General features: G+C 45.4%; 1 protein-coding gene across 9 annotated transcripts in view; it reads left to right on the forward strand.

Moving 5' to 3' along the window:
• The window catches only part of LOC100081752 (DAB2 interacting protein), a 349,972-nt gene that overhangs the window by 219,450 nt on the left and 114,382 nt on the right, over nt 1-16,140 (forward strand). The window contains exon 1 of one of the 9 annotated variants that reach the window (XM_029062231.2): nt 13,622-13,702. The exons of 7 other annotated variants lie outside the window; for them this stretch is intronic. The gene's annotated coding sequence lies outside the window, so the exon portion shown is untranslated. Of the gene's footprint in view, nt 1-13,621; nt 13,703-14,372; nt 14,454-16,140 lie in introns of those variants that run through there. One more of the 9 variants, XM_029062230.2, reaches the window with a different exon arrangement.

Below are 16,140 nucleotides of genomic sequence, written 5' to 3' on the forward strand. Positions count from 1 at the left end.
ATAAAGGGTGCAAATGCAGTCCTAAACCCTAAGCAATGCAGTCCTTTCCATCTATCCTCATGATTTGGGTGATAGACCCCCCCCTTCTAGCATTCCTAAAGTTTTCCTTTAATTACAAATCATGGACCTATTTTCCACAAATTCATCTAAACCCTTTGGATTTTCTAACACTTTGAATTTTAACATTTAACTTTTCCTTCTGATCGCTCAGTATGGAACTCTCAGCCATGAATTTATCCTAGCGCCTCTTGAATCTACTGATGCTTCAAATCAGCATAACTTCCTGTGGTAATAAATACCACCCATGGGTGGGGGGAGCGTGGCATTTTTTAATTGATCACTTTCAGGTTGCAGATATTCCTGTTATTCCAGCACATAGAGTGCCCCCTCCACTTTTTAAGAGCCTTGAAATGCCTCCTCCAGGAAGACAGTGAGTTGCTGGTTTTCTTGACACATAAAAAACCTCATGCACTTTATGTTAGAAAAATCCAAACACCTGGGTTAGCAACTGATGGAAACATTTACCCTGGCCATGCATAGGAATATCCCTCTGTGCAAGTAGCAGCATGGCCTAGTGGAAAGAGCATGGACCTGGGAGTCAGAAGACCTAGGTTCTAATCCTAGAAATGCCTCAACTGCTGTGTGACCTTGGGCAAATCACTTAACTTCTCTGTGCCTCAGTTCCATTATCTGCAAAATGGGGATTTGATACCTGTTCTCTCTCCTATTTAGACTGTGAGCCCCATTTGGGACCTGATTATCTTGTATCTTTCCCAGCACTTATTACAGTGGTTGACAAATAATAAACAGCTTCTATATGTATAACACTTACTGTGCTCAATAAACATACACATTCCCTGCCCACAGTGAGCATAGAGTCTAGAGGGGGAGCTTACTGATAACTAATACCGGTTATTACAGAGTGCATGTGAGCTAGGGCAAACTCCATTGTTTCCGGTGGGCCTGATCCAAATAGTAATGCTGTATAGAGAAGCAGCATGGCTTAGTGGAAAGAGCACAGGCTTGGGAATCAGAGGACGTGGGTTCTAATCCTGGCTCTGCCACTTGTCTGTTTTGTGACCTCGGGCAAGCTGCTTAACTTCTCTGTGCCTCAGTTACCTCATCTGTAAAATGGGGAATAAGACTGTGAGCCCCACGTGGGACAACCTCTGATCTCCCTTCCTCCTCTCTCGCCCCGCTCCACTCTATTCTTCACTCCGCTGCCCGGCTCATCTTCCTGCAGAAACGATCTGGGCATGTCACTCCCCTTCTTAAACACCTCCAGTGGTTGCCTATCAACCTCTGCTCAAAACAAAAACTCCTCACTCTAGGCTTCAAGGCTCTCCATCGCCTTGTTCCCTCCTACCTCTCCTCCCTTCTCTCTTTCTACCGCCCACCCCGCACGCTCCGCTCCTCTGCCGCCCACCTCCTCACTGTCCCTCAGTCTCGCCTATCCCGCCGTCAACCCCTGGGCCACGTCCTCCCGCCGCCCTGGAATGCCCTCCCTCCTCACCTCTGTCAATCTAATTCTCTTCCCCTCTTCAAATCCCTACTTAAAGCTCACCGCCTCCAAGAGGCCTTCCCAGACTGAGCTCCCCCCTCTTTTCCTCTGCTCCCTCTACCCCCTCCTTCACCTCTCCGCAGCTAAACCCTCTTCTCCCCCCTTTCCCTCTCTTCCTCCCCTTCTCCCGTCCCACCCCCTCAGTACTGTACTCGTCTGCTCAACTGTATATATCTTCATCACCCTATTTATTTTGTTTATTTTGTTTAATGAGATGTACATCACCCTGATTCTATTTATTTGCCATTGTTTTTATGAGATGTTCTTCCCCTCGACTCTATTTATTGCCATTGTTCTTGTCTGCCTGTCTCCCCCAATTAGACTGTAAGCCCGTCAAAGGGCAGGGACTGTCTCTATCTGTTGCCGATTTGTACATTCCAAGCGCTTAGTACAGTGCTCTGCACATAGTAAGCGCTCAATAAATACTATTGAATGAATGAACCTGATTATCTGTATTTACCCCTTGGCACATAGTAAGTGCTTTCAGATACCATAATTATTATTATTATTAGAGTTGTGCAGCCTAGCCCGAAAGGGTATGTGTGTGTGTGTGTGTTGAAAATGGTCTGAGACACTGATACTTTGGTCAGGGAAGATGCTTTGGAAAGTAGCGATGCCAAAACACCTGAAGGAAATGGATAGTTCCTGAGACAGGAGTTTGAAATGCAGTATTGTCCCAGGGTGGTTTAAGGACAGCACTCAGTTTTCTGAGAGTTCTGATTTCAGTTTGGGACACTACTCTGTCCACCTGAGGCTCACAGTCTAAGTAGGTGTAAGCTCGTTATGGACAAGGAATACATCTGCTAACTCAATGGTATTGTACTCTCCCAGGTGTTTAATATAGTGCCCTGCAAATCGTAAGCACTCAATAAATAACATAAATTGATTGATTGATTGATTGGTTGGTTGAGGAAGAACAGGAATTGAGTCTCCATTTTCCTGCTGAGGAAATAGAGGCACTGAGTAGTTAAGTACTTTGATCAAGGTAACAAGGCGGGCAGAGCCAGGATTAGGGGTGGAAGGCTTCCTTTGGCAACAAAAGAAAAATGTGTCACTCTGAATGTCATTAAGGGATCCAGCCCCCAGGAGGTAGAGGAGGAGGGTAGAGGAAGTAGAAGCAACCCATTAGTCTCCTTCCTATCACTCTACGATATATTTTCTTGTTTACTCAGTATCTACTCTCATCACTGAATTATCTTTGGTTTTATCATTTATATCTATACTCTTAACCTTTAGCATATTGCATGTGTGCTAATTTGAGTCTGCTTGCCTTCTCCATTAGATTTTAACTCATTGAGGGCAGGAACCATATAGTTGCTTCAAGAGGATGTTCCAAGCATCCAGTTCAGTGCTCAGCTCACAGGAGGGGTCCAACAAATGCTGTGGAGGATGATAGTGGTTGGTGAGGCATAGGCAGAAGGGAATATTTGCCTAGTGGAAGAGAGCCCTTTAGAGAGCAGCAGCACTGATAGAGCCACTCCTGGCTGCTGTGCACGGTACTAAGTACTTGGGAACATGCAGTAGGAGGAAAAGATGCAGTTCCTGACCTCAGAGAGGTCAGGGCAGAAACCTCATCCCTGGAAATGTTCCAAACCAGGGCTTGCCCCCCCTTGAGAAGGGCAGGTGTGAAATGCATTGGTCAGGGGGTGAGCTGGGTGAGCGGCAGGGTTACAGCTGGAATGACCTTCTTGGCCTTTCTTAAAGAGGTGTGTGTGTGATGGGGTGGAGGGCAGAGGGAGGGTATGTAGCTTCCTGCAATTTATAGCGTTTGTATCCAAGTGCAGTAGTGGTGGCTGACTGACTGTGCCATGATATGCCAGCTGCTCATATCAGACTCACTTGTTCAGCTGGGCTGATATCCTCTCTGTTAGAGGCTGCTCGGACAGTGAATGAGATGTGTGCATTTCTCATAGCCTAGGAGAAACAGTGAGTCCTGAGGAAAAGTGGCATGACCTTGTGGAAAGAGCCCCGTTGTCGAGGACCTGGGTTCTAATTCGGGTCTGTCACTTGTCTGCTGGGCAACCTTGAGCCAGTCACTTAATTTCTCTGGGCCTCAGTTTCTCATGTGTAGAAAATCAGCTGTGTTAGTGGATAGAGTACAACCAGGGAATCAGAAGCATCTGGCTTCTAATCCCTGCTCTGCCACTTGTCTATCTGACCTTGGACAAGTCACTTCTCTGTGCCTCAGTTACCTCATTTGTACAATGGGTTTAAGATTGGGAATCCTATGTGAGACAGGGACTGTGTCCAACTTGGTTATCTTGTATCTACCCCAGTGCTTAGTACAGTGCCTGGCACATAGTAAGTGCTTAAATACCACCCTTATTTTTATTAAAATGGGGTTTAAACACCTGTTCTCATTTCTACTTAGACTGTGAGCTCTGTGTGGGACAAGGACTGTATCTGAACTGATATTTTGTCTCAGTACAATGCTTGGCACACAATAAGCACTTAACAAATACCTTATTTTAAAAAAAAACCCCACCCTGGGGTGTCAGGTTAGGGATGTTAGCACAATTACGATACCAGCATCCTGATTTTCTTATGGCTGAAGGTAAGAAGGATCCTTAAGCTGATTGAAACCCAGAGCCATGTTGGAATGTAAATGCAAATCCAAAATCCCACTTCCAAAAGAAAATAAAACTGATGGACCATGTGAGCCAGCTCCATGTCACAGGGAAGGAGGGTTGTGAGCCTGGGCGGTGTCCTCCTTCCCTTTGCTGGACACCAGACCCTACTACCCATCAACTCAAGTTTCTCATTGGTCCATCTGGAGGAAATCCTGCCTCTGGCCTGGTACAGGGATGACTTAGCCTGAAAAAATCCAAAGCTGAAGGTGTTGGGTTGCCCATGACATTTGCAATCCTCTTCAGAAGGGACTGTGAGGAGTCTGCTCCTCTGCCTGGGCCCTTTACATATAGGGAAGTGATGAAATACCTGGAAAAAATAGAAAACATCAGCTGCTGGCCTCAGTGGGAAATAGGTCAATTCCTTGTGATGAAGTCTCCAGCCTGGAATGAGGGATGAGCCTAGTTCTAGAGATTTCAGGCCCAAAAACCCATGTGAAGGAATGATAGTGATTTGTGAGGCTCCACTTTGAGAAGGGGAAGGGAATGGTTGGGATCTTCCCTTTTTCCTCAGAATTGTGCAAATGCCACAGAGGTGCTCGGGTCCTGCTGAGGCCCAGCCAGTCAGTTGCTCACTGTCTGTTAGCCCTACACAACAGATCAGCTGATCAGCCCCTTGCAGCTGATCATTCCCAAACAGCTAGTTAACCCTTCACAGTTGCTCATTCCCGCACAGTCAGTCCCTCATGTCTGGTTAACCTCTCACAAAAGGTCAGCTGCACACAGTGGGTCAATTCTGCAGAGCTGGTCAGTCCCTCAAGAGCATTTCCGAGAACAAATGCTTCTCTAAAATTCCCTCAATCAGTCTCCCCCATGCTGCAGGACAAAGTTTGGGGGATCCCCCCTTCTTCACCATCATCAGTGGACATTGGGAGCAGGAGCAGACAAAGCCAGGAAAAAGTTTCCCCACCCCCGCGTGTGTTTTGCTCTCTAGTTAGCTGCCCTGATGGGTGAAAGGTCAGCCCTGATCCTGCTTCATTGGTGGAAAGCAAGGACCAGGTGAGGATCAATAAAATCCAAATAAATAAATTTCCAAATAAATAAATAAATAAATAAAATCCAAATAAATTCTCTTCTCTGGGATCTTTCACCGTGGGGCAGTAAATCTGGCTTGTTTTCCCTCTTCAATCAATCACTGATATTTATTGAACACTTACTGTGTGCAGAGCACTGTACTAAGTGCATGGGAGAGTACAATTCTCTGGCCAATTAAATAAGAATAAGTCCTCCCTAACTTGTTGGAGACCATTGTGGATCTTTTATTGCCCCATAAACCATTCACTTGAGCAAGTGAACAGGAGATCGATCTCCCAGAGCCCTAGGAGATGAGGCTTCCTTCTGGGGTGAGATCAATTTGTGGCAAATACCTGTGTTGTCTGTCCAGTATATCATAGAGGGCCAAAACTGTTAGACCTCCACAGGTTGACAGGGGGGCCTTCTCCAGGGGCCACCAATCAGACTTCCCCTAATTTGTTCTTGTCTCTCTGGAGATGTGAGGAGCACTAACACTTAATACTACTGCTACTAATAATAAATTGTAGTATCAGTTAAGCACTTACTACATGCTAAGCACTCTACCTAGTGCTGTAGTAGATAAATGGTAATCAGGTCCACATGGGGTTTACAGTCTAAATAGGAGGAGAACAGATAATAATAATGATGTTGGTATTTGTTACGTGCTTACTATGTGCAGAGCACTGTTCTAAGCGCTGGCGTAGATACAGGGTAATCAAGTTGTGCCACGTGAGGCACACAGTTAATCCCCATTTTACAGATGAGGTAACTGAGACACAGAGAAGTTAAGTGACTTGCCCAAGATCAACAGCAGTCAGATGTCAGACCTGAGATTAAAATCCAGCTCCTCTCACTCCCAGGCCCGTGAACTATCTACTAAGCTTAGAGTAAGGAAGGAGAACGATGTGCTTGTGAATATCCAGGAGGTCAAGGGTGAAGTTAGAGACCAGACGCGGGTCTCCTCTCCCTCCATCCAGGACTCTGGATGAGCCAGACACACAGTATGGAGTTTATCTTGAGGCAGCATGGCCTAATGGATAGAATATAGTGTCTGTGGAATCAGAAAACTTAGGTTCCAGTTGCAGCTGAGCCACCGGCCTGCCCTGTGACTTCTCTGTGCCTCTATCTGCTATGTGGAGATCCTAATACCTTCCTCTTCTTATCTTACAGGATATTTTCAGTATAAAATTAGACAAGTGATGTGAAAGCACTGTGAAACTATCAAAGTGAACTTACACATTCAAGACTTTTGTTTGTTTTTTTATTTCTTTCCCTCATATCGGTTGGGGTGACATTGCAATGTACCTGCATCCAAACACCAAACTGGATTTTGAAAGGAGAACTCTCCCTACTCCACTAAGGGAAAGTTCCCACTCTTTGGAGCCCTGTCTTAAAGAGTCCTTGAAATCCAGCCTGTTGCTAACACACCACAGTTTTGCAGCCCTTACTTTGCCCTCCTCAAATTTATCATTGAGCCTGACAGGTTAATGCCAGTTCCCTTCTCCACTATTGATTCTCAATTATTGATTCTGAAGAAGCCAATGCCAGTTTTTTCTGAATTCATTGCTGTGCAGCCTTGAATTCAGTGCAGGAGAATTCACAAACACATTGGGTGTAAGGAGAAAATCTGCTTGTAAGCTCATAAATGGACAGGGAACGTGCCTGCTAATTCTTTTGTATTGTAATAATAATAATGTTGGTATTTGTTAAGCGCTTACTATGTGCCAAGCACTGTTCTAAGCGCTGGGGTACACATAGGGGAATCAGGTTGTCCCACGTGGGGCTCACAGTCTTAATCCCCATTTTACAGATGAGGGAACTGAGGCACAGAGAAGTTAAGTGACTTGCCCACAGTCACACAGCCGACAAGTGGCAGAGCTGGGATTTGAACTCATGAGCCCTGACTCCAAAGCCCGTGCTCTTTCCACTGAGCCACGCTGCTTCTCTGAGCCACGCCTATTGTACTCTCCCAAGGACTTAGTATAGTGCTCTGCACATAGTGAGTGCTCAATAAAATTGATTGATCTCAGTCATTGTAAATCAGGATAAAATGGAGGAACCCCCAACTTGGATGGCAGAACCCAACACCAACAAGGGAGCTGCAGGTACTTGCAGTCGTGAGATGGAGAGAAGCCATTTTGAATTTTCACCTTGGTGGTTGGAGGGGGTTACACACCACTGCCTCCTGCTGATTTGTGTGCACATGGACAGAGAACTCCACTTGCACTTGCTTTTCAATTAATCAGTGGTAGTTATTGAGCAATTACTATGTACAGATTACTAAGCGCTCAGTAGAGTACATTGCAACAGAATTAACAGATACATTTGTTGCCAGCAGTGGCATTTATTGAGCACTTACGTACAGATTACTAAACGCTCGGTAGAGTACACTGCAACAGAATTAGCAGATACATTTGCTGCCCAGCAGTGGCATTTATTGAGCACCTATTGTGTGCAGAGCACTGTACTGCTGTAACCTCATCTCTAGACTGTAAGCTCCTTGTGGGCAGGGAATGTTTCTATAGTTATATGGTACCCTCCCAGGTGCCTAGTACAGTGCTCTGCACACAGTAGATGCTCAATAAATAGGATTGAACTAATTAGTCCTTTGAAGAGTACAGTAGAAAGAGTAGGTAGACACAGTCCCTGCCCTCAGGCACATCTACTGGAAGCCAGTAGAGGGTGCGAGTGATTTCAGCTGCTGCCAGAGGTGCTTTAGTCCCTTAATTATTCTGAGTCCTGGTGGCGGAGTGGAAGAGTCTGGGGATGGTCCTGTTACCTCACGGAATCACTCGGAGTCCGGGCTTCGGTCTGAGGGTGGAAGCTTAAAAGCTCCCTGTCGGGACACGGCTCTAAGCCTGAACTAGGAAAAGAAAAAGTCCCCTCTGTTCTCTGATGAGGCACCATTTCCCCCACCAGGATCTGTATTCATGACCCAGAGCTGTACTCCACCTCACTTTTAAATTTATTTTACTCCAAATTCTACCGGGCTTTTCCCTTGCCAATTATGCTTGGTCTCACGTCTGAGGAGTCTTAGGAACATTGTCTATATTTTGGGTAAGTCAGAGTCTTAGGGGAAAAAGAACTACTTTTCATTCAAATTTCCTGTGACCTTGAATTGCTAGCGGGGGTTTTAGTTAATAAAGAAAAGTTTGTTAGCGTCTTCAAAGGAAGACCTTGGGCCTGTTCCTATTGAACTGTGCCTATAACTCAGTCATTAAGGATTCTTTCGTGCCTTCTAAGTCTTTGTTCGGAACTTTACCATTTCAATTTAATACCTTTTCCTCTTTCTAAAGGATAGCAGTGGGACCAGAACTGGTCTGAAAGGATCACAGACGGTTTGTCACAGCAGGAGATGCTATGCCCGTTATCACTTTGCTTATCGTATGTACGTGATCCATCAGCCCAGTCCTTTGGGGAGCAGAGATGGCATTTAGGTGAATGGTACAATACTGAACAAAAAGACCTAATTCCAGATTAATGTTAATCCTACCCTGCCCTCGGGGAGCCCTTCTCTCTGAGCAATTTGGAGCTTTGGGGTTTTTTACTCTGCCTTGCAGAGGAGACAAGAGGAACCTCCCTCTTTTGCAGATGACTTCACAAACACCCAAAGAGGGGAAATGATAATAATGATTATAATGTTTGTAAAGTACTTGTTATGTGCCAGGCCCATATTAAGCACTGGGTTAAATACTATCAATCAACTGTATTTATTAAGCACTTACTGTATGCAGGGCACTGTACTGAGTGCTTGGGAAAGTATAACACAACAATGTAACGACAAATTCCCTGCCCACAGTGAGCTTATAGTGAATCAGATCAGACTCAGTCCCTGCCCCACATGGAGTTCACAGTGTAAGGGGGAGGGAGAACAGGTATTGAATCTGCATTTTACAGGTGAAGAAACTGAGACACAGAGAAGCAAAGTGACTTGTCCAAGGTTACACAGCAGACAAGCGGCAGCGCTGGGATTAGAACCCAGATCTTCTAACCCCCAGGCTTGTGCTCTTTCCATTAGACCAAACTCGTTCTCACTGGATGAATTGCTCTGTTCTTTGTTCCAATTCTTAGTGGCCTACCCATCTGATCTTGCTGCCCATAATCAGTCATAATGTTGATGAAGCACTTACAATGTGTGAGGCACTGTACTGAGCAACATTTGGGAATAGGTGTGCAGTACACCATTTGGAGAATTGGGAGAAGCAGCATGGCCTATTGGAAAGATCATGGGCCTGAGAGTCAAAGGATCTGGATTCTAATCCTGGTCTACCACTTGTCTACTGTATGATTTAGGGAAAGTCTATTAACTTCTTGTGCCTTAGTTCCCACATCTGTAAAATGGGGAATAAAACAGTGTCATGTGGGACAGGGACTGTTTCTAACCTGATAAGCTAGTATCTACCCCACTGCCTAGAATAGTACCTGGCACATAGTAAGCACTTGCGGGATACCATTTTAAAAAACCCTAGTTCCACCACTTTTCTGATCTGAGACCTTGGGCAAAATCAGTTAACTTCTCTGTGCCTTAGTTACTTCAGCTGTAAAATGAGAATTAAGACTGTGAGCCTCAAGTAGGACATGGATGGTGTCCAGCCTGATTAGCTTGTTTCTACCCCAGTGCTTAGTTCAGTGCCTGGCACATAGTAAGTGTTTAATCAATATTATTAAAAACCCCCAAAAAGGTGCTTTGACTTTCCAGGCCAGCTGTAAGAGATTACATTCTGCTCAGCATTCCTCACCCCCACCCCACCTTATGTGATTTCATAAGGGCTTGGCAGATGGGGGTGGGGGGTTGTGGCCTGTTGGTTGTGAAAGGGGAGGGGATTCCCAGCAGAAAATAGTGGGTGAGCAAGAAGTCAGGGGAAGGTAGACACAAATTTGAGATACAGTGAGTAGGTTGGCTTGAAAGGAACCTAGGATGGGAGAAGATAGTGAAGAATAGGTTGGTCAGAATTGATTTGAGTGTCTTATGCTGATGGCAAGAAGTTTGGGGTTAGCTAAGAGATGAATGAGAAATCATTAGAAATTTCTGAGAATAGGCAGGGTGGGGAGGAATCAATCAGTCACTCATATTTACAGAATGCTTACTTTGTGCAGAGCACTGTACTAAGCACTTGGGAGAGTACAACACAACAATATAACAGATGCATTCCCTGCCCACAATAAGCTTATAGTCTAGAGGGGGAGACAGACAAATATGTAAATAAATAAAATTACAGATATGTATGTTAGTGCTGGCAGCAGGAATGAATAAATGGAGCTAGTTAGGGTGATGGAGAAGGGAGTGGAAGAAAATAAAAAGAGGGCTTAGACAGGGATGGCCTTTTTGGAGGAGATGTGCCTTAAGTAAGGCTCAGAAGCAGGGGAAGGTAATTTTCTGTCAGATAGGAAGAGGGAGGGCATTGTAGAACATAAGACAATGGAGAAATCTTGGGAGACCAGAACAGCTCTTTGAATCCTGTGGTTCCTTTACTGCCCCCACCTTCCTGAGGTGTGACTGGGTTTTGGGGATGTGCTCATTTCTGCTCCTGAGCCTTTGGTCTCCTCTCTGCCCTCTAAATTGAACCCATTTGACCTCTTTGCAGCAGCATTCTCCTTACTACTCCTGGGAGCTGTGGAGGAGGCTGAAAAATAGATGCCCGCATGCTGCCCCACAAAGAATCATCTATAGTTTAACCTCTCCTTCACCTACAGTCTGTGTCTCTCTTTTGGGAAGAGTTGAAGCGTTTTTGGGTTTTTTATAGTATTTGCTAGGCACTTATTATGTGCCAGGCACTGTGTTAAACTCAGAGAAAGAGACAGACTAATCAGGTTGTACACAGTTCCTGTCCCAAAATGGGGCTGACAAGCTATAGTCAGGGAGAAAAAGGAAAGTGGGGAGCTCCTTAAGTTCATGTCCTCCATGGGACCAAACCATGAAACTAGAACTGCTAGCTTCCAGGAAATTCAACTCTAGGCTGGTTTTGGTTTGAAATGTCCAAAAGGAAGAAGGTGCTTGGCTTTGTTTTCTTCCTACACCTTTAAAAAAAAATTGGTTAAACACTAATGTGTCAAGCACTATTCTAGCACTCAGGTAGATTCAGTTAATCAGATCAAGCACTGTCCCTTTCCTACATGGAAGTCATTGTCCAAGTAGGAGGGGGAACAGGTATCAAATTCCTGTTTTGCAGTTGAGGAACTGAAGCACAGAGAAGTTTAGAGTCTTGGCCAAGGTCAGGTGGCAGGCAAGAGGCAGAGGTAGGAATAGAAGCAAGGTCCTCTGGGTCCCAGGCCCAGGCTTTATCGACTAGACCATGCTGCTTTCTTGCTAGTGAATGGTAGCTTCCTGCCTCTGACCCCCTATCTCCTATGCATGGCAGCAGGCACAGATGAAGGTCTTTCATTGCATTTCAAAACTCCCTCAGACCGCTGTGCTCATTCCTTAAAAGGTTAATTGCATTGTCTGTTGCAAGCCACTAACTAAGTCTCCTTGATTCTTGGACTGAATCTGTGGTTCACAGAGGGGGCACGGACCTGTACTTATCCCTCCAGGAGAAAAGTGTAAGGGTGTGCGTGTGCGTGCATTTTCCCTTTGTTTGCTTTTTCATCTTGTATTGGTGTCAACAGCCTTTTCTTCTTAATTAGTCTATTTCTGGGAGTGATGATTTCATCCCCTGTGATTTTCAGCTGAGGCTTTGTCAGGTGCCCCTAGTTACATTGTGCCTGGCAAGTTGCATGTTCTTCTTAATGAGTTTAGTGTTGCAGAGTGAAAACTGGCAGAACCCGAAAGGTGGTCGGTCATACCTGCTTCTCAAAAGCCTTGGATTCACAGGTTTCTTTCAGGGAGGAACTCCAGTAGAAATGGTCTATCATTTTCCTCTTTATTCTCACTGCTAATCAGCCCCTGCTACCATTTAGTAAGTCAATCATTGATATTAATTGTGCACTTGTTCTCTGCAGCCCACTGTATTAGGGGCTTGGGAGAGGACAAAAGAGAAAGGCTCCCTGACCTCAGTGATCTTGCAGTCAACTGGAGGAGATAGACACTTAAATAAGTTAAAGGTAGGGGGCATAACAGACTATGTAAATGCTTCAGGGGTTTGTAATAGTTTAAATCCGTTGGGTCATGTGGAAGGGCTAAAGTGGCAGTTGAAGGAGTTTAGAGATTGCTCAAGGAAGGCTTCCTAGAGATGATCAATCAATCAGTGGTACTGAGTGCTTACTGTGTGCTGAACACTGTACTTAGGGCTTGAGAGAATCCCATACAACAGAATTGGTGATCTATTTTCAGAAGTGTTTTGAAGATGGGGAAATCAGAGTCTTTTGGGTATGAAAGGAGAGAGTGTTCAGAGAGTGGGGAGAGCCCAAACAAGAGGTCATGGAGGAGAGATAAGAATAAGGCAGAGTGGTAGGTTAATTGAAAAGAATCAAGATCTCAATCTGGGGTATGTTGGAGAAAAGCCAGTATAAGTCAGAGGGAGAGAGTTGATTCCCTTGAGACCAGTGGTCAGGAGTTTCTGATTGAAGTGCAGGGGAGTAGGAATCCACTGGAGGCTTTCTGAGGTTGGAGAGACATGTGCAGTACAATATTTTGGAAAAAATGATATGAACAGCAGGAGTGAAGTCTGGGCTGGAGAGGGGAGACACTGGAGGCAGGGAGATCAGGGAAGAGGCTGAGGCAGCAATTGAGTCAGGCTATACACATCTGTGTAACTTTCCATTCTTTATTCAGCTACTTCATCTGGCTATATTTGTTCTGTCTACTGTTGGATACGCTGTTCTGGCTGGCTCCTGTGACTGTTAGCTTGTTGTGTGTAGAGAACATGTGGGTTAATTCTGTTGTGCTGTGCTCTCCATTGATTATTTGTAAATTGTTCTGTTCCATAAGGTTATTAGATTCTTGAGCCAAGGAACATGTATCTACCAGTGGTAATTGAGTGTTACTTTGTGCAAAGCACTATATGAAGCACTTGGGAGAGTATGATATAACAGAGCTGATAGATGTGTTTCCTGCTCAGAAGAAGCTTACCGTCTAGAGGGGAAGGCAGATATTAATATAAATAAATTATGGATATGTACATAAGTGCCAGGGAGCTGAGAGTGGGGTGAATAAAGTATGCAAACCCAACTGCAGAAGTGACACAAAAGAGAAGAGGAGAAGGGGGAATGAAGTTTTAGTATAGGAAGGCCTCTTGGAGGAGTTGTGCTTTTAAGTAGGCTTTGTCTTGCTCCCTTTGTAATTTCCCAGGCAGGTAGTGCAGTGCTTTGCACCTGGTAGACCTCAATTAATTGATTTGATTGGTTAATTGTGTGGAGTGGGAAGGGCTTCACCTAATTGCTGATGGATTCATCCCCTCCCCAGATCAGCACATGGGGTAAAGGAAGAAGGAGCACAAACACATTCACCTTACCTAATGGAGGAGGGGGTGACCAGTCTGGGGCTGAGGGATGCTGCCATGCTGAGACTCCTTCTCCTGCCCACCTGAGGGCATTCCGATGGGGTCCTTGCTGGGGCATAGAGGTGAGGGAGACCATGCTCTCCATTTCCTGTGGGTGAAGTTTGTGGCTGTTGGGAACTCTGAGAGGTGTGACGGTGGGGTAATCCAGGCATCATGGAAGAGGCTTGTTGTGTGAACCCCGATATAGCTCTATAAAAAGGCTTTTGGTCTTGCGAAGAATGGCTGTAACTTTCTCCTCGATGGTGACTCCTGCCCACAACATTTTGCTCAGTGGAAAACTACTGAACTCGCCTTTCTCTCCTGCAGCTCTGGTGTTTCAATCAAGCTGCCAATAGGGCAGGCTCTGAATAATTCAAGCTCGGAGCTACGAAGGGGGAAGTAAAGGAATAGAAAAAATGCCCGCAGCTGTCTAAGGCCACAGCCACTGTTTCTCTCTCTGCTGAACTTGGGTATCCCGAAACAGTGAATCTTAAACAAGCTAGGTCACCTGGGGACCCCACAGAGAGGCCTGGGCTGTGATTATTTTGCTGAGTTCATGGATGAAAAAGAATAAGAAGGGAACTTCATTTGCTGTCTGTCCTGCTGGTAATTAAGGTACTTTTATTAAAGCCCTGCTTATTCAAGGAGAAGGTGAGCCACACAGACTTCTCCTGCTGTTTATTTGCATCAGGGGCTTTGTAATTGTTGCTGGGCTTGAGTGGAATTGCATTTGGAGTTAGCTGTTGACTGACTGGACTCAGATGGGTTCCAGTTCTGTTCCCCAATCATCTCCTTAAGCACCCAGGGGCCAATCCACATCCAGTGAGATAAGAGGTAAGTTATAGCAAGTAAATCAAGTGGGTAATGGCCTCTTCAATTTTTCCCTTGGGCCAGGAGGAAATTATCTTATCTGTTCCATGGGAAGTCAGAAAGTCCAGTCTGCTGGGCCCTTCAGAAGGATTTTAGTGGCTTGGAGACCCACATGCCTATACTATTATTATTATTATGGTATTTGTTAAGTGCTTACTACTAGTCAATCACTTTTGTAAAGTCTGGGGCAGCTACAAGTTAATCCTATTGGTTCTACAGGGGACTCACAGTCCAAGTACAGGAGTGTTTCCCTGCAACCCTGGCTTAATATTACTGCTGACAAGTGGCTACCAGAGCCCACCAGTGGCAGGCTTTGCTAGACTATGCTTTGAAGTCTGGGTGGTACCTGGCTTTGTTTTGTTTTTAAAGGTACTTTTTAAGTGCTTAATATGTGACAGGCACTGTACTAAGCCCTGGGGTAGATCCAAGACAAGCAGATTGGACACAGCCCCTGTCCCACATAGGGCTCATGGTCTTAATCTCCATTTTACAGATGAGGTAATTGAGGTCCAGAGAAGTTAAATGATTTGCTTCACTTAAGGGGAGAGTAGAACCCAGATTCTCTAACTCCCAGGCCTGTGCTTTATCTGCTAGGCTATTCTGCTACCATGTTGGTAGTTTCATTCAATTTATTCATTCAATAGTATTTATTGAGCCTTACTATGTGCAGAGCACTGTACTAAGTGCTTGGAATGTACAGTTTGGCAACAGATAGAGACAATCCCTGCCCATTGATGGGCTTACAGTCTAATCGGGGGGAGACAGACAAAAACAATAGCAATAAATAGAATCAAGGGGATGTACAAAATCAAGGGGATTAACAAAATAAATAGGGTAATAAAAATGAATACAAATGAACAGATGAGCACAGTGCTGAGGGGAGGGGAAGGGAGAGGGAGAGGAGCAGAGGGAAAAGGGGGAAAAGGGGGCTTAGCTGAGGGGAGGTGAAGGGGGGGATAGTTTGAATATCTCACTGTTGGTAGTTTGAATCATTGAATTTTAGCCAGTTCTGAGGTGGTTGGATCATGTTCTTCTTCTCCTCCTACATTTTGGTTGTGAGTCCCTTGTGAGCCAGGGGCCTGTGTCTGAATTGATTTTCCTGAAATCACCCCAGTGCTTAGGATAGCATTTAGCACACTGTAAGCCGCTAAGAAATGTTAGCAATAAGAGCAGCCCTGACCATATTGAGGAGGGGGAGTGGGTGCCTGAGGGGGTGGGCACAGGCTCTCAGGAGAGGAGGAAATCCCTAGGGTTCCAGTAGCCAGCCTGCTGTCACTGAAGGCTTTGTCTGGCTGTGGAGGGCAAGGGAGAGAGGTCACCGGAGACGCAGCTAGGACCCAGGAGAGAGGGTTGTACTCTACCAGTCACTCTTGGCCTAATCCCCTCTTAATCAAAGAGCTTTAGGTCCCTGAGATGTAAGCCCAAGGGATTCAGCATCTGAATCTGATCGCAGGAGAGCAGGCAGATCAGATTAGTGGAACTCAGCTGGGCGCTGGGTATTGAGAGGATCAGTTCTGCGCTAGGCTATTGCTGCAGGTCAAATTTCCTGCTCCTTAGATGTGACTTTTGTCCCTGATTTTGACTGATTCTGAGCTGGCCCCCCAGAAAAGAGCTGCCCCTCTGCCCTAGAGGAGGAAGACTACTGGACTGG

The sequence above is a fragment of the Ornithorhynchus anatinus genome, chromosome 4, assembly GCF_004115215.2.
Source record: "Ornithorhynchus anatinus isolate Pmale09 chromosome 4, mOrnAna1.pri.v4, whole genome shotgun sequence".
Lineage (NCBI taxonomy): Eukaryota > Metazoa > Chordata > Mammalia > Monotremata > Ornithorhynchidae > Ornithorhynchus > Ornithorhynchus anatinus.